General features: G+C 48.9%; 11 non-coding genes across 11 annotated transcripts; all 11 read right to left on the bottom strand.

The window, feature by feature from the left end:
* Positions 1-3,265: 3,265 nt before the first annotated feature.
* TRNAS-AGA (transfer RNA serine (anticodon AGA)) lies at positions 3,266-3,347 on the bottom strand. The gene has a single exon. It is a non-coding gene; the product is annotated as a tRNA-Ser (tRNA).
* Positions 3,348-15,066: 11,719 nt separating this feature from the next.
* On the bottom strand, positions 15,067-15,148 carry TRNAS-AGA (transfer RNA serine (anticodon AGA)). Its single transcript has one exon. It is a non-coding gene; the product is annotated as a tRNA-Ser (tRNA).
* Positions 15,149-15,351: 203 nt separating this feature from the next.
* Positions 15,352-15,433, bottom strand: TRNAS-AGA (transfer RNA serine (anticodon AGA)). Its single transcript has one exon. It is a non-coding gene; the product is annotated as a tRNA-Ser (tRNA).
* Positions 15,434-15,636: 203 nt separating this feature from the next.
* Positions 15,637-15,718, bottom strand: TRNAS-AGA (transfer RNA serine (anticodon AGA)). The gene has a single exon. It is a non-coding gene; the product is annotated as a tRNA-Ser (tRNA).
* Positions 15,719-15,921: 203 nt separating this feature from the next.
* TRNAS-AGA (transfer RNA serine (anticodon AGA)) lies at positions 15,922-16,003 on the bottom strand. Its single transcript has one exon. It is a non-coding gene; the product is annotated as a tRNA-Ser (tRNA).
* A 203-nt stretch (positions 16,004-16,206) lies between these two features.
* Positions 16,207-16,288, bottom strand: TRNAS-AGA (transfer RNA serine (anticodon AGA)). The gene has a single exon. It is a non-coding gene; the product is annotated as a tRNA-Ser (tRNA).
* A 203-nt stretch (positions 16,289-16,491) lies between these two features.
* TRNAS-AGA (transfer RNA serine (anticodon AGA)) lies at positions 16,492-16,573 on the bottom strand. The gene has a single exon. It is a non-coding gene; the product is annotated as a tRNA-Ser (tRNA).
* A 203-nt stretch (positions 16,574-16,776) lies between these two features.
* On the bottom strand, positions 16,777-16,858 carry TRNAS-AGA (transfer RNA serine (anticodon AGA)). The gene has a single exon. It is a non-coding gene; the product is annotated as a tRNA-Ser (tRNA).
* A 203-nt stretch (positions 16,859-17,061) lies between these two features.
* Positions 17,062-17,143, bottom strand: TRNAS-AGA (transfer RNA serine (anticodon AGA)). Its single transcript has one exon. It is a non-coding gene; the product is annotated as a tRNA-Ser (tRNA).
* A 5,445-nt stretch (positions 17,144-22,588) lies between these two features.
* Positions 22,589-22,670, bottom strand: TRNAS-AGA (transfer RNA serine (anticodon AGA)). The gene has a single exon. It is a non-coding gene; the product is annotated as a tRNA-Ser (tRNA).
* Positions 22,671-22,872: 202 nt separating this feature from the next.
* On the bottom strand, positions 22,873-22,954 carry TRNAS-AGA (transfer RNA serine (anticodon AGA)). The gene has a single exon. It is a non-coding gene; the product is annotated as a tRNA-Ser (tRNA).
* Between the last annotated feature and the right edge of the window lie 156 nt (positions 22,955-23,110).

Consider the following 23,110-nt stretch of genomic DNA (forward strand, 5'->3'; position numbering starts at 1 on the left):
GCCGGTATGCTTCGGCTGACAGTAAGTTTACAGGGTCTTTGGTCTTTGGTAGTAGTACGACATGGCTTCTTTTAAATGACGGAGGCATCATTTTGGATTCATAAGCTTCTTCTATAAATCTGAGGAGCATTTCTGCCATTTGATGCTTAAAGAATTTATAAAAAGTGGCTCCCAGCCCGTCGGGACCCGGAGCTTTCCCTGTAGGCAAGTCATCTACCACATTTTCCAGTTCACTAACACTTATTGGTCTTTCAAGTTGCGTTTTCACTTCATCTTCTAATCGTGGCATGAACTTGAGAAAATGGGTCTCAAAGCCCTCTCGCACATTCGCCTTGCAGCCTAGCAGGTTTCTGAAACGTTCCACAAGCGCTCGTTCAATAACCTTTTGGTCTGTGCAAAGCACACCTTGGTAGCGCAGCTCTGTTATTGCATTTCTAGTAGCGTAGCTTCTCTCGTCGCTTAACGCTCGCTTAGTAGGTGTTTCGCCCATCTAGAGCCGCTCAGCACGCGACCTTATCATCGCAACTTGATATTTTTCCATATCAATATTCTCGAGTTGCCTTTTGACTTCTTTAACATTGTTTGCAAGAAGGCGAGGAAAGGTGCTTTCCGCATTTAAGAGATAGTCTAGAGTACGCTGCAACTCGGTTTCTTTCTGTCTTGTCTTGTAGCGTGAGACACTAGTTCTTTCGATTGCGCTCATAACTTCAGACTTAAAGTGCTCCCACAACTCGACAGGGCTGATTAAGTCGTTTTCCTGCATTTGTTTAATTTTTGCCGTTATTACTTCGATAAAGCTTTCGTCTTGCAGGAGGCTATCATTGAATTTCCAGAGGTCCCAATTAAAGATGCTCGTTTTATGCTTTGTGCGTATTGTAACGGTTACTAAGATATGGTCGCTAAAGCTTAGATGCTTAACGGCATATGTGTTAAAAAAGATAAAAGGATTGCTGTCAGATATACTCGGTCAAGTCGGGCGTGGCTTGTGCCTTGTAAATGCATGAACTGAACTCGCTTTTCTCGCAGCACATCACCTATATCGATTAGGTCGTATTGCAGAACGATTGCGCAAAATTGCAATGCGCTCTTATCATGTATCGGTAAGTTCTTGGCGTTGTCTTCAGCCATGCGTACAAAATTGAAGACTCCTAATAGTAACACATTTCTTTCGCATTTCAAGAAGGTTTCGATGTATCTGAAAAAATCTATGCGCTCACTAGCTTTCTTTAGTGCATAAATGCAAATGATTCGCCGTAGTGCCTCTATAACATAAAAATTGCAAACTACTAACCGACTACTTTCACAAACGATGACAGACTGCTCTACAATTCCAACGGAGTTACGCAAGAAAATTGCGCACCCCCCTGATTTACCCACGGCGTGGCACACACAGAGATTATATCTTTGCCGAAGGATTTCCAACATCTTATCAGTTTGTTCCTCACTTTCAATTTTTGTTTCCTGGATAGCCAGAATATCCATATCATTTTCTAATAACAGGCGGGTCAGTTGAACTTGCCGCCTTCGAGCTCCGAAGCCGCGTACGTTTAGTGTTGCACCACGAAGGGCTATTCTAGGATTAACGGCCATTGTAAGTATAGTTTACACAAACCGACACAAAATACTGTTCAGATGAGTGGAAACTTACAACGCTAGACCAGTGACCACCGCTACCTTTGCTGCACCCGATGCAGCACGTCGCTTGATTGAGTTGCCATCCGTGACGGTCCATTGTAGATGTAAGTCTTTCACCGCTCCAGTAACGAAGCGATTAGCCGAACTATGCTCCCGCTACAGCGGGGGCATAGACGGCGGCAGTTTCCTGTCTGGTGGCACGGTAGGTTTTGGCTTCAAGCTAGACCTACGGGTGGATGTTGTTCTGGAGGGAGGTTTTTCTGCACACTTTCAGTCAGAGCTCTGGTCGTCGCTACCCGCTTTTTCTCGCGGGCGCTTAGTGACTGCCGTAGCCGGCGTTCCCATAGTGACGTCGGTGCACGTTACTTCCTTCTTGCCTTCCCGTGCTTCGCAGGGTCCAGGCTCTTTGACAGTAGTTACGCTTGCGGTATCGTTTGCAGGTGTAAGCTTTTGAGGTAGTTCCTCAGTGACACTCTGAAGTTTCTGCGCTTCGTCTACATCGGGGGGCGTGTCCTCGGGCGTCTTGTCTTTGCAGGGATGTGTTTACCTTGCTGCTGCAGTCTCTCCGGCGTCGACCTGATCCATCAGGTGTTCCTCTAATACCTCACTAAGACCCGGCCCAGTGACGTTCGCGTAGCTACGCACGCACTGGGTCTCGTCATGGCCGTAGCGGTGACACAGCCCAGAGCGCGGCACACGACATTCGCGTCGTATATGACCAGTACCATGACACCGAAGGCAAGGGGGAGCTCTTCCTGGCACAATGACAAGTGCATGATCCTCTCCTACACGCACCTGGTGCGGTAGGTCTTCGACTGACGTCCCTGCCTTCAAACGCAACGACACTAGGCGTGTATGTGACCCCTTGTGGCTGCAACGGGTAACACGCCATTTTTCTCTGGAGCTTTCGGTCACGGTTCCGAATGGTGCCAGGGCTGCTTTGACGTCCTCAACGGGCGCGGTGTGGAGAAGCCAGTACAACTTCATTCTCACATCTTGGTTGCAGGGGTCTATCACAGCACAACGCTGGTCTTTCAAGCTAAAAGCTTTGGTAGACAAAAGCTTCTTCGTACCTTGAACGTCTTTGAAGGTGATGGCCCAGACGTAGTTCATTTGGTAGGCCCCGAGGGCAACCACTTCCGACATGGGCTGATGGCGAACTAGTGCATCACGAAAATGCTCGACGCGAAAAGGCCTTGCCTTCAACTCACCGTGTAAGAACACATTAGTAAGGACAGTAGTTCCTGATGCCCCCCCCCCCCAGCTGTGGCAAAACAAGTTGATAATCCTGTTGGGTCATTTCCGGAAACCTGATTCCGCGGCACGAATGGGCCGCAACAGCCGCTCATGCGGAGCTCGACATTCCACGACCGTACCGTACGGTAGCCGGAAGTAGAATCTCTCTCGGCCACGACTGCAACTGGCAACAGGGTACTCTGAATGGCCATTATTTGGTACTATTTCAGTTGCAAGACGCTCGTGTGTTTCTTAGGTTTGCTGAGGTCGGGCATGTGCCCGCGCTTCAATATTACGCGAAGAGACGTGGAAAGCGTGGAAACTAATTATTCTACAGTTGCTTCCTCTGCAAAAATGCGCACGAAGCCACACAGGCTCGCAAAAAAGGTATGCACGCAGTCGACAGGATTCGAACCTGTGCGGGGAGACCCCAACAGATTTCTAGTCTATCGCCTTAACCGCTCGGCCACGACTGCAACTTTTTTTTTCTTTATTGCCTGTTCGCAGCACAAACCAAGAACACATTCAAATGCTAAAACATGTCAACCACACTTTGGCTAACATTATATATTAAAATCGCTTCAGCTTGATCAGTTCATCAAGAATAGTCACCCACTCGGGAGGCTCACTCTGGGCACGATATATTTCCCGAATATACGCGACACTTTCGATGAAGTTTATTCTCGCCGGACGGGTATCGACATCCGAGTGTCGCACTGCCATTCTCGTTTTCCACAGACTGTGGAGGCCAAGGAGCATAAACATATCGTACGGAACTCCTCCTTCGTTATCGGTTGGCAAATATCGAATACCAAGAGGTGTAATCGGTAGTTCTTCTTTAAGTGTACGTTGTAAGACATCCCAATAAAATATTGGATCCCAGCAACCGATGAAAACGTGTTCAATGGGCTCTGGCTTTTTACAAAGTAAGCAGTTTACTGTCCATGGCACATATATTCCTTTTTCGCCTAACCATGTTTTTACGGGTAACGTGTTTGTGTGTAGCTTAAAGAAAGACGTTTTTTGAGAGGGTCTAACTGGCATTTTCTTCACCCGTTTCAGTACATCATCTCCTTGGCCTCCCCATTTTACAGACCTGTACAATGGTATTGGCAACATTGTGTCAACTAAGTCTTTATACAGTGTTTTTCTTGTCACAGAGCACAAATATCCCATGGAAAACCGCACAAGCAACATACGAAATGAAGCAACCACTTCGCGCAGATATCCCCTAATACTTCCTCCCTTCACATCACTGGTCGTTACAACATATTGCGGCAGTGCTTTTCCCAAACGGACTTGAATTACTGTGCGTAGAAAATCATTTCTCTGATCCCGAAAAAAAAAAAGAAAACGCGACACAATTTGTCTGATAAACAAATGCGACAGGCCTAGCCCACCACTTCGAGCTGAACGAAACAAATTGGTTCTGCTTATCCTCTCCCAACTAGAAGCCCATATGAATACGGCAAAAACACGATGCATTTTTTGCACGCTTGAACGACACATTGATAACACTTGCATAATATACCACACTTTCACCCGCCGTGGTTGCTCAGTGGCTATGGTGTTGGGCTGCTGAGCACGAGGTCGCGGGATCGAATCCCGGCCACGGCGGACGCATTTCGATGGGGGCGAAATGCGAAAACACGCGTGTTCTTAGATTTAGGTGCACGTTAAAGAACCCCAGGTGGTCAAAATTTCCGGAGTCCTCCACTAAGGCGTGCCTCATAATCAGAAAGTGGTTTTGGCACGTAAAACCCCAAATATTATTATTATTACCACACTTTCGCTACTAAAAAAAAATTGCACACAGAAGCGCGTCCAAACATTGACAAATCTCGGCCAAGCCAACCCTTTGATTTTTCACTCATTCTATCAGCTTCATCGGACCAGTACTGTGCGGTGTCATTATAGTGCTCGAGCGGCACACCCAAGTACTTAGTTGGTGTTGTTGACCACCGGATGTTTGCAAAGTGAGCTGGTATAATGTCCCAATGACCGTGCCATATACCGATGCTCTTATGCCAATTGATCTGGGATCCAGATTGTTCACAGTTCTTCTTTACAAGACGTACAGCTTCAAGAACGCTATCACGATCCTTGCAGAAGACTGCGATGTCTTCAGCGTATGCCAGTACCTTGACTTCAGAAAGCTGTAGCCGAAATCCTCGGACGTTGTCATTGCGTATCACTGCTAAACAGAAAGGCTCGAGGTACAATGCAAAAAGCAATGGACTTAGTGGACATCCTTGTCTAAGGGAAGATCTTAGTGACAGCTTCTCGCTGAGGGACTTATTATAATCATCTGTGTCGTGCACTGGTCGTAGACCATTTTGACGCCATCTAAGATTACTTTCCCTACGTTAACATATTCCAAAACAAGAAGAAGAGCATCGTGGGACACACGGTCGAAGGCTTTCGCCAGGTCGAGTTGCAACGAAGCAACGCGTCTAGCGAAAACGTCGCAACACTCTAGAACGCTTCGCGCTACGTGGCTGTTTGTTGTAATAGTGCGGCCTTTTATGCCGCAAGTTTGATGCGGACCGACAAGATTTGTAATGACTGTTTGAAGTCTCTTTGCCAATACCTTCATGAGTATTTTATAATCGGTATTTGTAATGCTAATTGGCTTGTATGCCCCAACCGATAAAAGCGCCTTGTGGTCATCTCTTTTCGGTATTAAAACCATGTGTGCACTTCTGAAAGAAGGTGGCAGTCGCTTGTATTTATGTGCCTCAGAGTATACAAGCTCCAACACTTGAGCAAGCCCAGGTGAAAATGCCTTATAAAAGGCGGCTCCTAAGCCATCGGGACCCGGTGATTTGCCTGCAGGAAGTTCTTCGATCGCGTATTCTATTTCCCGGACGCTTATCGGTTCCTCGACACTGGCTTTTACGTCGTCATCAACGCGCGGCATAAAATTCCCGAAACTTGCTTCAAATTTAGCTCCCACGTGGATTGGGACGCCTAACAACTTGCGGTAGTGTTCGGTAAAGGCCTGTTCAATCATATTCGAGTCGGAAGTAACCTCATCCCGATAATTAATCTGTCTTATTTCATTTTTCCTTGCGTACCTCTTTTTATCGGCAATGGCGCGTTTGTTCGGCGTTCCATCAACCCACAGTCTTTCCGTCCGTGCCCGAATGACTGCTGCTCTATATTTTTCCGTGTCAATAGCTTCCATCGCGCTTTTAACTGTTCTGATTTCATCACTAAATTTTCCAGGTTCCGCACTGTCCATAAAAATCAGAAAATTGAGTTCCTTCTGGAGCTCATTTTCTTTCATTTTTTCATTGTGTCTTCTAACAGTTCCTACTTCATTTGCAACCATTTTCACGCGAACCTTAGTCTTCCCATACTTCTGCCCAAGGTACACTCTCATTACTCAACATGTTTTTAATTTCGCGCTTTACGTCGTTTATAAATTTGTCATCACTTAGGTGTTTTCGTTAAATTTCCAAAGTGCCCAATCGAACCGCGGCTTTTTTGGCTTGGCACCGAGTGCGAACCACACTATACAGTGATCGCTAAAGGACACCGGCTTCACGACATATCGCATAGAGGCACAAGATCTAACGAGATGTAAGCTCTGTCAAGTCGTGCCTGGCAATCTCGTTGATAGTGTGTAAATTGCGGCTGTAGAGTACTGGCCAAAAGGCGACCAACGTCTTCTAGGTTGTAGTCATTTACTAAGGTGTTCGATATCACTGCACTCTTGTCCTGCGGGAATTCACGTTTAGCACGATCTTCTGCATGACACACACAATTAAAGTCACCAAGAAAGATGATGTATTTGTCACAACGAAGGTACTCTTCTAGATTCGAGAAAAAACGACATCTTTCATTGATATCATTTGGCGCATACACACATATCATCCTCCATTGTGATCCATTAAAAGAAAAATCAAGAACAATAAAACGCCCACTTTCGCTCACAGTAACCATATCTTCATTTATACCAATACCCCTTCGAACCAAGACAGCGCATCCACCAGACGTGCCGACAGCGTGACATTTGCATATATTATAATATGTTCTGAAAGGTGTTACCATTTTGTTTGTTTGCTCCTCGCTTTCAACTTTCGTCTCTTGTATAGCTATAATATCGAGTTCATTTTCAACGCATAGTCGGCTGAGCTGGTACTGCCTCCGTCTTGAAGCGAGGCCGCGTACATTAATAGTAGCAACTCGTATTCCCCTCTTCAAATCCATTGTTAATAAGCGGGAAAGGTAGGCATAAAAGAAAAACGTATATAATCACACGTAGCACTTCTAGGTCTACTTATACTTTCGTCTACAAGTGCTAACCGAAAGAGCAGCTGTTTCGCGACACATTGAAGTGCAGTCCATAAAATACCTTGCTTGAGCAGCAGCTGACCTCCCCGACCCTTCGGTAGCGTTGGGCTCTCGCAAGCTCGCGTCTGAGTGCCTTTACAGGCACAAGTCCCTACGGCTACTTTGGCGTCGGCGCCGCCGTTCTTTTGTCCGGCGGGATATTCGGCGTCGGCCGTAATGACGGCCGGCGCGTTACCACCGACTTTGGCGGCGGTTCCTCGCTGTTCGGTTTGCCAGTTTTCCCGCCGTCGCTTGTTGATTCTTCGTGTGTTCGCTTCCCGACCGCCACAATAGCATTGGTAACGTCCATCGCTTCGTTGTCAGCTGATGCCATAGTCGAAACGGCAGGCGTTTCTTTGGCCGCGATGTCTTGCTTATGAACGTCGACGGCCGAGCCCTCGCTCACAGGTCGCATAGGCGTTCCTGGCACACCCACCGCTCCAGCAGTCGTTTGCCCCTGCGGTTTCGGTGGTTGTGTCGCTGTGACCTTCGCCTCATTGGCGCTCCCGGCAGAGGCTTCCTCGGCAACCACTTCGTCCATAAGAAGTTCAGCGCTATCATCTGCAGCCGTCGGCCCCGTCACGTTTGCGTATGTCCTCACGCACTGCGACTCGTCATGGCCATGACGGCGACAACGTGCGCAGCGAGGGACGCGGCAGTCGCGCCGGATGTGCCCTGTGTTGCGGCAACGAAGGCAGAGCGGTGCTCTTCCAGGAATCACCACGAGAGCTTCCTCACCGGCTATCCGTAACAGATGAGGCATGTCGTCCGCCCCCAAGCCCTTCCTCGGCATCAGGGTGACCAGGCGCGTTGAAGAACCTTTATCCAGAAGACCATGCACCCGCCACCGCTCTCTTGTCACATCCGTCACTCGGCCGTAAGGCGTCAGGGCTTCACGAATGTCCTCGTCCGGCACGTTGTGTAACACCCAGTGTAGCTTGAGGTGCATTGCTTGATTTTCAGGGTCGACGACGATGCATGGTCTATCCTTCACCTTCAAGTCCTTTGCCCGCAGCAGTTCTTTCACTCCGTCACTACTTTTGAAAGTCACGGCCCACACATGACTCATTCGATACGCCCCTAGGGCGACAACGTCAGACAGCAACTTCATGCTCGACAGCATGTCACGGAAGTTTTCCGCCCGGTATGGCCTTGCATATCAGCATGCAAAAATAAAGTATTCGTAACAAGTCGCTCTGTTGGTAGTTGAGGCAGTAGCACCTGATAATCAGGATCCTCGTTAACAAAAAACCTAGAACCGCGGCCCTGCTGGGCCGCTGATGCCGCTCCGACGGAGCTCATGACAGCCACGTCCGTACACTACGGTGGCCGGAAGTGGAATCTCGGCCACGACTGCAACTTGCAAAAAGGCGCTCTAAAAGGCCATTATTCGGTATAAATTCAGTTGCAAGACGCTCGTCCGTTTCTTAGGTTTGTTGAGGTCGGGCATGTACCCGCGCTTCAATTTTAGTCGAAGAGACGTGGAAAGCGTGGAAACTAATTATTCTAAAGTTCCTTCCTCTGCAAAAATGCACACGAAGCCACACAGGCTTGCAAAAAAAAGTTATGCACGCAGTCGACAGGACTCGAACCTGTGCGGGGAGACCCCAATACATTTCTAGTCTATCGCCTTAACCGCTCGGCCACGACTGCATTTTTTTTATTTATTGCCGGTCTAAGGCCATATAGTTAGCAGACACTTATGTATCAAAAATTCCATCCACTGGAGGAGAAAGAAAAAGAAAACAATGGAAGGTACGTAAAGAAAGAAACCGTACAATAGAGCCGTCTGTCCATATTGGACCGGCGTTCTCTAACTAAAATTCCTTCATGGCTGTCAGGGGTTCTAGCCTCGACAGCCAATCCGGTACACATTCTTCTATTTTCTGCATTTCAATAAATCGCGACATACATTCTTTGAAGTAAACGCGAGCTGGCCTAGCGTCAGGATCGCAATGGTACCCTGCCATGCGAGCCCGCCATATACAGTGTAGAGCATTCAACAAAACAAAGTCATAGGGAACCCCGTCGTCATCTTTAATGGCCAGATACCTGATACCTTGGGGGTCCACCGGTAGCTCATTCTTCAGGGTTCGCTTTAAGACGTCCTAGAAGAAAACTGCCGCCAAGCAATGTAGGAAAACGTGATCTATATTTTCGGGCTTCTTGCATATCAAGCAGTGCGACCCCCAAGGTACGAGACAACCCCTTTCCTCCAGAAACGTCTTCACGGAGAGCGTTCCGGTGTGTAGCTTAAAGAAGAAGGTCTTTACCCCTGGTGGCACCTGCATGTGTTTTACTCTTTTAAGTACATCCTGTCCTGGCCCTCCACTGTATATGGCTCTGTATAAAGGCACTGGGAAAACAATGTCGCATACATCTCTATACAATGTTTTCCTTTTCACTTCACAAAGGTAATAATTTGTAAAACGAACAGAAAGGAAGTGTACACTGTCGACCACTTCCTTGAAATATCCACGCAGCGTTCCCGTCATGCTTGCCGTGCTAACAACATGTGCCGGCAAAGCGTTACTCAACCTTAGCTGGCATACGGTGCGCAGAAAAGGATCGCGCACATCGCGAAAAAACAAAAATCGGTTTACAACTTGACGAACAAAATGATGCGCCAGGCCCACACCCCCATCCTTAACTCTTTTGAACAAATTTGTTTGGCTGCACCGTTCCCATGTTGATCCCCAGATGAAAACCGCAAACACTCTGTGCAGCTTTTGCACATTTACTCTAGAACAATACAGTATTTGCAAGACGTAATATAACTTAGTAATAAAAAACATGTTACAAACTGTCGCTCTTGCAAACATGGACAGGTTATTACCTTTCCATTTATCTACTTTTAGAGCGCAGCTCTTTGGCGTCCGTTCCTGGGTTTCGCGTCGTCGTCGGCGTTGTCGTCGGCCTCGTAACCAGCTCCGCCCCCCTTTCATCCCCCCAGCGCTAGCAGCGACCGACTGATACCGCTGGATGCCGCTGACGCCGCTAGAGAGTCAAGATAACGTGACTGCATAGAACACCGTCGCCGCCATGCAGAAAGAGGAGGAAAGGGTCCCCCCCCCCTGTTCTTGTGTGGCGGATAGGGTGCTCTTCAGTTGCCGACGCGCCGGTTATTTCACGTAGGCCCCGGCACGTCGACGAATACGTGACCACCTTCCCACGGCTAGACCTGGTTCTTAGCGCTGCGGAAGCGAGGGTATCATATTGTTTGTGTCGGCATCGGCGGCGTTGTCCCTGAAACCAACTCCGCGCAGCTGGGGTTGACTCACTATCGGCGTCAGCGGCATCAGTCAGTCGCTGCTATCTCTTCCCTCCTCCCTTTATCGTGTTGTCCGCTTGCTGCGCGCGCTTCTGCCCCCATCGTTTGCCGCTGGGTGTACACGCCGCCCCCCTCCCCCCTCTTCCTGCGAGTCTCCGGTTGTCAAAGCGCCGGCTCGAACTTAATTCCTTTCTTCGCTCCTCCTCCAATGCAACCCCTGTGCGGTGGCAATCAGAGAGCCAGATCGGTGGCGGCGGATCTGTATATGTGCACCGCCCGAGCCGAAATTGCCGCTGCCGTTCGCCCTGTGCGGTGGCAATCAGAGAGCCAGATCGGTGGCGGCGGATCTGTATATGTGCACCGTCCGAGCCGAAATTGCCGCTGCCGTTCGCCACTGCGAAATTATCTGCCAGTTCTTTCTGAGCCAATACGAGACGACCGATGGAAGTCCTCCGTCTGCTGCTGCTGCTGCTGCTGCTAAACGAGCTGCCAGAGCAGAGGCCCAGCGCCGTCGCCGTCAGAATCCAGAGGTGCGTGCCGCCGAAGCAGAAGCTTACCTAGTGGAGTCTTTGTTACAGGAATACGTGTGAAAAATAAAAGAAAAATTCTGTGATAGCGCATACATGTGTTGCTCGATTTCTTTGCCTCAATCTATCGAATAGGTGAAACAGCTTATTTGCTGCGCTCAAATTTCGCATTAGGAAGTAACGTAATCGTCGGTAATTTTTCCTTTCAGTTCTTTGGTTTGGTTCCTCCAGTATTCGTCGCTGCTATTGTACCTGTCTAGGGGAACACCCAGATACCTTGTCGGAGTTTTCACCCAGTTCACGTTCGCGAAATAGTCGGGTGCAGAAAACCAGTCCCCGTGCCACAGCCCTAGCGATTTGCCCCAGTTTACTCTGCTATTCGTTACGGCACAGAAATGCTTTACTACAGATATTGTTTCCATTACACTCGGTTTGTCAGTGCAACACACTGCAATGTCATCTGCATATGCAAGCAACTTCACTTCTGTCGCTGCCAATCTGAAACCCCGTATTCCGTCATTTTCATTAATTGCTACACACATTGCTTCTACGTAGATAGCAAATAACAGCGGGCTGAGGGGGCAGCCTTGGCGCACTGAACGCATGATGCTAATGGGGGCCCCCAGAGACTTATTAACAATTAATCTTATTGTGCAATTCTGGTACGCCAAGGCCACGCCCTCAGTGATGATGGAACCGACATTAACATGATCTAAGATTGCAAACAAAATAACGTGTGCGACACAATCGAACGCTTTCTCTAGTCGAGCTGAAGAACTGCAACACCGCCACCGGTGACGTCACAGCACTCGAGCACACATCGCATCTTATGGATGTTTGAAAAAATAGATCGCCCTTTGATGCCACAAGTTTGATGGTCTGCGACTATTTCCCTGATGACGCCTTGAAGCCTGCTAGCTAAAACCTTCATAAATATTTTATAATCGACGTTTGTTAGTGAAATCGGTCTGTAGGATGACACGAATCTGAGTTTGTCTATTTGATCGCTCTTCGGTATTAGAATGGTGTGCGTTTTTCCAAAGGAAGGTGCATGCAAAGGCGCCAGCTCTCTTTTAAAAGCTTTATATAGACCCGCGCTGATTCCATCAGGTCCCGGCGATTTACCCATGTTCAAATCGTCGATTGCCTTTTCGACTTCGCTCGCCATTATTTTTTCCTCCAATAGCTTTTTTACGTCATCGCTCAAACGTGGCATGCGATGCAGAAAACCTGCTTTAAACCCCTCAACATTCGCTTCCTGAAATGCAAAAAGCGACTGGTAGTACTCAAAGAAGGCTTGACGAATGCTATCACTGTCTTCAACGACATTCCCGTTCACTAAAATCTGGTCGACATGGTTTCTTCGTCCATACGCCTTCTCCAAGCCGAGCGCCCTTCTTGTGGGCGCCTCCCTTGCCGCCAGTGCGTCTGCTCGTGCGCGCACTATTGCACCTTGATATCGTTCCTTGTCAAAAAGTTCAAGTTTTTCTTTGACGTTTCGCACATCGTCTTTGTACGCACCAGGCGCTCTGCACTCAAGCGTTAGCAGCTGCCCAAGCAGTGTTCTTAAACCCTTTTCTTTCATTTCCTTCTCGAATTTTTTACAACTGGATATTTCTATCGCTTTCATTTTAACCTTTTGTTTAAAACATTCCCACTTCTCGACGATTGTTTCCGCAGCATCACATTGAACTTCATTAACCGCATCCCGTACCACCTGTAAAAAGGGCTGGTCATTTAGTAACAAGGCATTCATTTTCCACATGTCCCATTTAAATACATGTCTCCTTTTCATTATACCTACGTTACATTTCACTAGGCAGTGATCTGAAAACGACACTGGTACTACACAGTAACCGTGGCATCTTGGAATTGTATCCAATGAAATGTACATTCGGTCCAAACGCGCATGGCTGCTGCCCTGAAAACGTGTAAAAGTCACTTGACGCCCCCCTTCCAGACATTCATAAACATCATCGAGTTGATTTTCATTAATTAAATTTGATAACACTTCACTGCTTCGGTCACGCACACCTGCATTATTGACTCTGTCTCCAGCACTCAACACACAATTAAAGTCGCCTAAGAGCATCACGCGCATATTACAACATACATATTGTGTAAGGTTCGAAAAAAACGGACGCGCTCATCTACTGAATTCGGCGCATATACGCATATGACGCGGAATTCAGCATCACACATAACAATATCACAGAGAACAATCCTTCCTGACTGACACGAAAAAGTACTTTGAATCTGCAGTCCAGGCAGCTTTTTCACAAGAAGAACGCACCCTCCAGCCGTGCCTACCGCATGGCTAACCACCACAAAAAACCTAGTCGTGAAACGTCGCACCATGCTCCCGGTCTCCTCCTCTCCTTCAACCTTAGTTTCCTGGACGGCTAGTACGTCTATGTCGTGGTCAGTGACCAAACGTAGGACCTGACTTTGCCTACGACTAGCCGCCAGCCCTCTCACGTTTAATGTGGCAATCCTCAGGGACGGTATTTGAGCCATCTTGATCTAAACGAAAAGTAAAGTAGACCCGGAGCATGGTGCTTACCGCTCACGACTAGCCCTCGGCTAGCCGCCTCCGGGACCTCCCGGTTTGTTGGTGTCCTTAGACGTGGCCGCTTTGTCGGCAGGCTTCCTTTCAGGCGGTACATTGGGCTTTGGCTTGTAGCCCATCCGCCTCCCATGAGGCGTCTTCGTCGGTGGTCCCTCACTGGTGCTGGGTGCCCGATCCTCGCGGTCCTTCGTCTGGTCGTGGGTGCGCTTGACGGAGGCAGCAAGAGCCCCAGTACGGTCGTCGTCGGTAACGCCCTCGTCCTGTTGCATTGCGGTCGCGTCGTCAGGTGCGTCTTCACTGACGCTTCCCGTCGCCTGCCCCTCAGTCGTAGCGACCTGTTCCGCCTTACTCGGTTTCTGGGTAGCCTCAGCCGCCTTTCCGTCCGCTTCCAGAGTCGTCGACCCACTAGTTGTAGCTGTCGAGACCGTGTCACCGGTTCCTTTAGCCGCATCCTCCGCCTCGGCCACGTCCATCACGTGCTCTGCCGCCACGTCAATAGCTGGTGAGCCTGTCACAGCGGCATAAGACTTCACGCAGTCCGCGTCAACGTGGCCGAAACGTCTGCACCGGGAACAGCGGGGGACTCTGCACTCTCGGCGGACGTGTCCCGTGCCGTGACAGCGCAGGCACTGCATCGGTCGACCGGCAACGACGACCAAGGCCAACTCACCGCCGACGCGGATTTGATGAGGAAGGTCCTCAACCTTCACGCTGCCCTTCAGTTTGAGGAGGACGGTCCTGGTCGTTGAGGTCTTGGTCCCCATGCCGTCTACGCGCCACCGCTCAGGGCTCACCTCCTCCACCTTGCCGAAAGCCGCGAACGCCGTCCGGACGTCCTCGTCGGCAACGCCGTACAGCAACCAGTGAAGCCTAATCTTCACTTGCTGGTCCTGCGGGTCAACGATGACGCACCGTCGTCCCTTAACTTGTAGTTCCTTAAGGTCCAGCATCCTTCTTGTGGCAGTCGCGTCGCTGAGGGTCACTGCCCAGACGTGGTTGATCTGGTACGCCCCTATGCATACCACGTCAGGCAACAGTCCCGTCGGCAGTAGGGCGTCTCTAAAATCCTCGACCTTGTAAGGTCTCGCGCGAACATCACCGTGCAAAAATACGGTGTTAATCACCACTTGTCCTTTAGGCAGTTGCGGCAAGATAAATGCATATTCCTTATCGTCACTCAGCCTGTTTCCGCGGCCAAAAGTAGCCGCTGTCGCTGCTCCACTGGAGCCCATGATTCTGCTGACCGCTCAGCTCGGCTGCCGGAAGCAGAATGTCGGCCACGACTGCAACTTGCACAAATGCGCTCTAAAAGGCCATTATTAGGTATAAATTCAGTTGCAAGACGCTCGTCTGTTTCTTAGGTTCGTTGAGGTCGGGCATGTGCCCCTGCTTCAATTTTACGCGAAGAGACGCGGAAACTAATTATTCTACAGTTGCTTCCTCTGCAAAAATGCGCACGAAGCCACACAGGCTTGCAAAAAAGGTATGCACGCAGTCGACAGGATTCGAACCTGTGCGGGGAGACCCCAATAGATTTCTAGTCTATCGCCTTAACCGCTCGGCCACGACTGCAACTTGCACAAATGCGCTCTAAAAGGCCATTATTAGGTATAAATTCAGTTGCAAGACGCTCGTCTGTTTCTTAGGTTCGTTGAGGTCGGGCATGTGCCCCCGCTTCAATTTTACGCGAAGAGACGTGGAAACTAATTATTCTACACTTGCTTCCTCTGCAAAAATGCGCACGAAGCCACACAGGCTTGCAAAAAAGGTATGCACGCAGTCGACAGGATTCGAACCTGTGCGGGGAGACCCCAATAGATTTCTAGTCTATCGCCTTAACCGCTCGGCCACGACTGCAACTTGCACAAATGCGCTCTAAAAGGCCATTATTAGGTATAAATTCAGTTGCAAGACGCTCGTCTGTTTCTTAGGTTCGTTGAGGTCGGGCATGTGCCCCCGCTTCAATTTTACGCGAAGAGACGCGGAAACTAATTATTCTACAGTTGCTTCCTCTGCAAAAATGCGCCCGAAGCCACACAGGCTTGCAAAAAAGGTATGCACGCAGTCGACAGGATTCGAACCTGTGCGGGGAGACCCCAATAGATTTCTAGTCTATCGCCTTAACCGCTCGGCCACGACTGCAACTTACAACAAGGAACTCTAAAGGGCCATTATTAGGTATAAATTCAGTTGCAAGACGCTCGTCTGTTTCTTAGGTTCGTTGAGGTCAGGCATGTGCCCCCGCTTCAACTTTACGCGAAGAGACGTGGAAACTAATTATTCTACAGTTGCTTCCTCGGCAAAAATGCGCACGAAGCCACACAGGCTTGCAAAGAAGGTATGCACGCAGTCGACAGGATTCGAACCTGTGCGGGGAGACCCCAATAGATTTCTAGTCTATCGCCTTAACCGCTCGGCCACGACTGCAACTTACAACAAGGTGCTCTAAAAGGCCAATATTAGGTATAAATTCAGTTGCAAGACGCTCGTCTGTTTCTTAGGTTCGTTGAGGTCGGGCATGTGCACCCGCTTCAATTTTACGCGAAGAGACGTGGAAACTAATTATTCTACAGTTGCTTCCTCTGCAAAAATGCGCACGAAGCCACACAGGCTTGCAAAAAAGGTATGCACGCAGTCGACAGGATTCGAACCTGTGCGGGGAGACCCCAATAGATTTCTAGTCTATCGCCTTAACCGCTCGGCCACGACTGCAACTTACAACAAGGTGCTCTAAAAGGCCATTATTAGGTATAAATTCAGTTGCAAGACGCTCGTCTGTTTCTTAGGTTCGTTGAGGTCGGGCATGTGCCCCCGCTTCAATTTTACGCGAAGAGACGTGGAAACTAATTATTCTACAGTTGCTTCCTCTGCAAAAATGCGCACGAAGCCACACTGGCTTGCAAAAAAGGTATGCACGCAGTCGACAGGATTCGAACCTGTGCGGGGAGACCCCAATAGATTTCTAGTCTATCGCCTTAACCGCTCGGCCACGACTGCAACTTGCACAAAGGCGCTCTACAAGGCCATTATTAGGTATAAATTCAGTTGCAAGACGCTCGTCTGTTTCTTAGGTTCCTTGAGGTCGGGCATGTGCCCCCGCTTCAATTTTACGCGAAGAGACGTGGAAACTAATTATTCTACAGTTGCTCCCTCTGCAAAAATGCGCACGAAGCCACACTGGCTTGCAAAAAAGGTATGCACGCAGTCGACAGGATTCGAACCTGTGCGGGGAGACCCCAATAGATTTCTAGTCTATCGCCTTAACCGCTCGGCCACGACTGCAACTTGCACAAAGGCGCTCTAAAAGGCCATTATTAGGTATAAATTCAGTTGCAAGACGCTCGTCTGTTTCTTAAGTTCCTTGAGGTCGGGCATGTGCCCCCGCTTCAATTTTACGCGAAGAGACGTGGAAACTAATTATTCTACAGTTGCTCCCTCTGCAAAAATACGCACGAAGCCACACAGGCTTGCAAAAAAGGTATGCACGCAGTCGACAGGATTCGAACCTGTGCGGGGAGACCCCAATAGATTTCTAGTCCATCGCCTTAACCGCTCGGCCACGACTGCAGCTTACAACAAGGTGCTCTAAAAGGCCATTATTAGGTATAAATTCAGTTGCAAGACGCTCGTCTGTCTCTTAGGTTCGTTGAGGTCGGGCATGTGCCCCCGCTTCAACTTTACGCGAAGAGACGAGGAAACTAATTATTCTACAGTTGCTTCCTCTGCAAGAATGCGTACGAAGCCACACAGGCTTGCAAAAAAGGTATGCACACAGTCGACAGGATTCGAACCTGTGCGGGGAGACCCCAATAGATTTCTAGTCTATCGCCTTAACCGCTCGGCTTTTTTTTTTTTCTTTATTGCCTGCTTAGACATTAACACACAAAAAAAAAACAAATCCATATACACAGTGCACCCACATCACATCAGGTGGGATGGTCGCTAAAATTTCTTGAGGCACACCAGCTCATCAAGGATGCTAACCCAGTCTGGGGTTTCGCTTTGTGCACGATACACTTCTCGTAATAGTGACATACTTTCAATGAAGTTCTCTCGCGCAGAGCACACATTCACATCAGCATGACGTACAGCCATTCTTGTTTTCCACAAACTGTGGAGACCCAGCAACATGAACATGTCGAACGGTGGCCCGTCATCGCTTTCAACTGGAAGGAACCGAATTCCATAGGGGTTTATGGGGAGTTCTTTTTTAAGAGTGCGCTGCAAGATGTCCCAGTGAAAGACAGCGTCCCAACACTCAATGAAGGCGTGTTCAATTGTTTCAGGCTTTTTACACAGCCGGCAATCGGTAGTCCAGGGTACGAATATTCCTTTCTGTTCTAGCCATACTTTAACGGGGAGGGTGTTCGTGTGTAGGTGGAAAAAGAAAGTTTTCGCAGCAGGTCTTACAGGCATCCTTTTGACTCGTTTCAGCACATCTTTTCCTGGGCCTCCACAATAAACACTCCTATACAGTGGGATAGGTAACATACTGTCAACTAAATCTGCGTACAGTTTCTTTCTTCTCACTGAGCACAAGTACTCCAGCGAAAAACGTGCGCAGAGTATTCTAAAAGATGCAACGACTTCACGATAGTACCCAGTCGCTCTAGTGATAGCACTAGATGTGGACACAACAAATTCAGGCAGTTCTGTTGCCATTTTCGCCTGAATGACCGTACGGAGGAAAACATTTCTTTCATCTCGCAGGAAGATGAACCGCGATACGATCTGTCTAATGAACAAGTGTGAGAGCCCAAGGCCCCCATTTCGAACTGTGCGAAAAAGATTTGTTCGACTGGATCGCTCCCAAGTGGAGTTCCAGATGAAGGTAGCAAACACTCGATGCATTTTTTGAACGTTTACACGGGACATGAACATTACTTGCAGTATGTACCAAACTTTGGCAATTAAAAATATATTGCAAGCTGAAGCACGTGCAAACACTGACAATCCCCGGCCCTGCCATCCTTTTATCTTTTCTTTCATTGATTCTATTTGGCCGGTCCACAACTGTGTCGAGTCCCGATAGTGCTCAAGGGGCACTCCTAGATACAGTGGAGGCACTGTAGTCCACTGCATACCGGCGAATTTTGTGGGTGTCGCGTCCCAGCTTCCATGCCATATCCCAACACTTTTTTCGAAGTTTATCTGGGCACCAGTGTATCTACAAAAGGATCTTGCAAGGCGGACAGCCTCGACCACGCTTTCCCTGTCTTCACAAAAGACGGCGACGTCATCTGCATAAGCTAGCATTTTAACTTCTGCGGCGTGCAGCCTAAAACCACGAATGTTTTCATTCCGTATGACTGCCATACAAAAGGGTTCGAGGTACAGGGCAAAAAGCAAGGGAGACAAGGGACAGCCTTGCCGTACAGACGAGCGGAGTGGCACCCGCGAACTAAGACACTTATTAACTATAAGCTGCATGTAACAGTCTTCATAAGCCATTTTAACGCCATCTACAATGACGCTCCCAACATTACAGTACTGCAGTATAGCGAAAAGCACCTCATGTGACACCCGGTCGAACGCCTTCGCAAGGTCTAGCTGCAACATGGCCACCCGACCCCCAATGGCATCGCAACATTCAAGCACATTCCTTGCAATGTGGGTGTTCGTGAAAATGGTGCGGCCTTTAATGCCACACGTCTGGTGTGGCCCTACAAGCTGCTGAATCACGCTTTGAAATCGTCGAGCCAGTACTTTCATAAATATTTTGTAATCTGTGTTGGTCAGACTTATCGGTCTGTATGAACTTACTGAAAGGAGCTTTTCCCGTTCATCGGTTTTCGGAATTAATACTATGTGCGAAGTCTGGAATGAGGGTGGTACTTTTTTAAATTCATACGCCTCTGAGAGTAGTCGGTGCAATATACACGCAAACTCCTGACTGAATGCCTTGTAAAAAGCGGCGCCTAGGCCGTCCGGCCCTGGCGATTTGCCTGATGGCAGTTCTTCTATCGCCCTTTCAATCTCGGACACAGCTATTGGTCTCTCAAGACTTTCTCTAACGTCGTCATCCAACCTTGGCATCTCGCTCATGAATTCACTCTCGAAGGCCAGTCCAGAAGGAGTCACATTGCCGAACAATTCGCGATAGTGTTCCACAAAAGCTTTCTCAATCGACGAAGCGTCTGACGTCACCTCGTTTTGAAAACGTATCTGTTGGATCTCATTTCTTGACGCGTGACGCTTTTCATCGCTCATTGCCCGTTTGTTTGGTATCTCACCCATCCATAGGCGTTCGCTTCTAGCGCGTATAACTGCTGCTTTGTATCGCTCGGCGTCGATAACTTCAAGCTCGTGTCTTACTTTCTTTACGTTTTCAGCTAATAGATCGTGACCCGCATTTTGTGCGCTTGACAGATATTCTAGCTGTCTTTGCAGCTCTCTTTGTTTCTGTAATTTATCGTGCTGAAGGCTGCTTCCTCTTTCTATTGCAATGAACTTAACTTGAATCTTAAATTCCTCCCATGTGGCAGTAAAATATTCACCCTCATTTGTCATCAACTCTGTTATCTTTTCCTTAACTCTGCGCACAAATGGTTCATCATCAAGCAGCTTTTCGTTGAATTTCCACATGTTCCAGTTGAATCGTGTTCTTTTAACTTTTTCCCCAATCGAGAAGCTTACCAGGCTATGGTCCGTGAACGATTGCGGTGCGACGTTATAACTATTACAAAGGGTGATCAAGTCGTCAGAAACATACACTCTGTCCAGCCTTGCTCGGCTATTTCGCTGAATGTGCGTGTACTGCGGAATCATACCATCAGTGAGGACTAGGCCCACATCTTCTAAGTTGTGGTCTTCAATTAGTCTGCTCAAAAGGAGAGCACTTTTATCGCGAACCCTTTCCCTTTTTAGTCGGTCTTCCGGAGAACACACACAGTTAAAATCACCAAGTAATATGACAAAGCGATCACATTTTAGATATTGCTCGATACATTCAAAAAACAAAAATCGATCATTCACATTGTTTGGCGCATAAACGCATACGAGCCGCCACAAATCGTGAGAAAAAGAAAAATCTACAATAAGCAAGCGGCCAGTTTCAGAAACAGTTACACTTTCTTCAATAATACCAGCACTCTTCCGTATTAACAACGCACATCCGCCTGATGTGCCATTCGCATGGCACACGCACACATTGTAATGCGCCGTGAAAGGCGTCACCATGCGATCGGTCTGCTCTTGGGTTTCGACCTTAGTTTCTTGTAAGGCAACTACATCGAGTTCCTTCTCCATACACAAGCGGCTAAGTTGATACTGCCTCCTTCGCGCTCCAAGGCCACGGACATTTAACGTGGCAACTCTCAGTGCTCTCTCTAGTTTCACCGCCATTTATCTGCAAAAGCAAGCCGATCGCACGGTGTCGCTGAAGAACAAGCGATCCAGACACACTGTAGAAAAATTTGCATGCATAACTTTTGCAATGAAAACCGCTCGATCGACACGCGTACCTTTAGAGCGTACGCGAAGCCCGATTCCAAAAAGGACGCCATCTCTTCACGACGTTAGTCCGGGCGCCCCAGTAGGCGCCGAGTCCTACTTAGGCGGTTTTGCCGCCGGCCGTCTGTCCGGCGGGATGTTTGGCTTCGGGCGCACGGGCCCACGACGACCCGCCTGCGCTTTTGGCGGCGGCTCGTCTTTGGCCCCGTTGTCAAGGTTGCCGTCCAGGTTGCCGGTCGAGTCCCTCGCTCTTTTCATAGCCACATTGCTTGCACTCGATTCTTCGACGTCCATCAAGGGAGTTGCCGGTCCGTGCTCCGTGGCGGCCTCCTCGGCAGTGGCGGATTTTGCGGCCGATTATTCTTTGGCTCCTTCGTTGCATGCCCTTTGCACTGCATCTTTCGGGCTCGTAGGCAGCACATTTACCACCTTCGTGGCTTTAGCAGCCGGCACATAAGGTGTTGCAACTATGTCCGCCGGTGGTACTAGCACGCGGGAAGCCTCATCAACGTCAGCCTCATCCATTAACAGGTCAGCCACGTCCTCTCGAAGCGCAGGTCCTGCGACGGATGCGTAAGTCTTAACACATTCCGTATCCTGGTGGCCGTAGCGACGGCATACTGCACATTTCGGGACGCGGCAGTCACGTCGGACATGTCCGGTGTTTCGGCACTTCAGGCAAAGGGGTGCTCTGCCCGGTACCACAACTAGGGTCTGCTCACCAGCTACACGAAGTTGATGGGGCAGGTCTTCTACGATCATACCCGTCTTCAGAACCAGGGACACCGCCCGTGTCGACGATGCTTTATCTTGAACTCCTTGAACACGCCACTTTTCATGGAAAACGTCCGTGACCTTTCCGAACGGTAACAGGGCTGTCCGTATATCCTCGTCCGACACGTTATGAAGCATCCAATGCAACTTCAGCCGCACGGCCTGATTGGCAGGATCAACGACAATGCACCGATGTTCATTCACCTTGAGGTTCTTGGCGCTTGAAAGCTTTTTCACGCCTTCGTCGCTCTTGAAAGTAACCGCCCAAACGTGGCTCATCTGATACGCCCCTAGGGCGATGACATCAGCAAGTAGGCCTAAGCTAGCCAACGCATCTCGGAAATGTTCCACACGATACGGCCTGGCACGCACATCCGCATGCAGAAAAACTGTATTTAAAACTATCCGACCTGTCGGCAATTGAGGCAGCAAAACTTGGTATTCCGGGTCTTCTGAGGCAAAACTCCTGGTACCGCGGCCCTGCTGGGCCGCTGAAGCCGCTCCTACGGAGCTCATGATCGGCACGTCCGCTCGCTAGCGCGGCAGAAAGCCGAATCCGCCTTAACCGCTCGGCCACGACTGCAACTTACAACAAGGTGCTCTAAAAGGCCATTATTAGGTATAAATTCAGTTGCAAGACGCTCGTCTGTTTCTTAGGTTCGTTGAGGTCGGGCATGTGCCCCCGCTTCAACTTTACGCGAAGAGACGAGGAAACTAATTATTCTACAGTTGCTTCCTCTGCAAGAATGCGTACGAAGCCACACAGGCTTGCAAAAAAGGTATGCACACAGTCGACAGGATTCGAACCTGTGCGGGGAGACCCCAATAGATTTCTAGTCTATCGCCTTAACCGCTCGGCCACGACTGCAACTTACAACAAGGTGCTCTAAAAGGCCATTATTAGGTATAAATTCAGTTGCAAGACGCTCGTCTGTTTCTTAGGTTCGTTGAGGTCGGGCATGTGCCCCCGCTTCAACTTTACGCGAAGAGACGAGGAAACTAATTATTCTACAGTTGCTTCCTCTACAAAAATTCGCACGAAGCCACACAGCCTTCCAAAAAAGTATGCACGCAGTCGACAGGATTCGAACCTGTGCGGGGAGACCCGAATAGATTTCTAGTCTATCGCCTTAACCGCTCGGCCACGACTGCAACTTTTTTTTATTTAATGCCGGTTTTCGACATAACACTGAATATACAAATACTACACACATGTCAGGAATACAAGCTTGCGGGGAAGAAAAAAAACAAAAAAAATTACAATAATGCCGACTGTCCGTATGGGACCGGCGTCGTCAAATTAAAATT

Source organism: Dermacentor variabilis, chromosome 1, assembly GCF_050947875.1.
Source record: "Dermacentor variabilis isolate Ectoservices chromosome 1, ASM5094787v1, whole genome shotgun sequence".
Lineage (NCBI taxonomy): Eukaryota > Metazoa > Arthropoda > Arachnida > Ixodida > Ixodidae > Dermacentor > Dermacentor variabilis.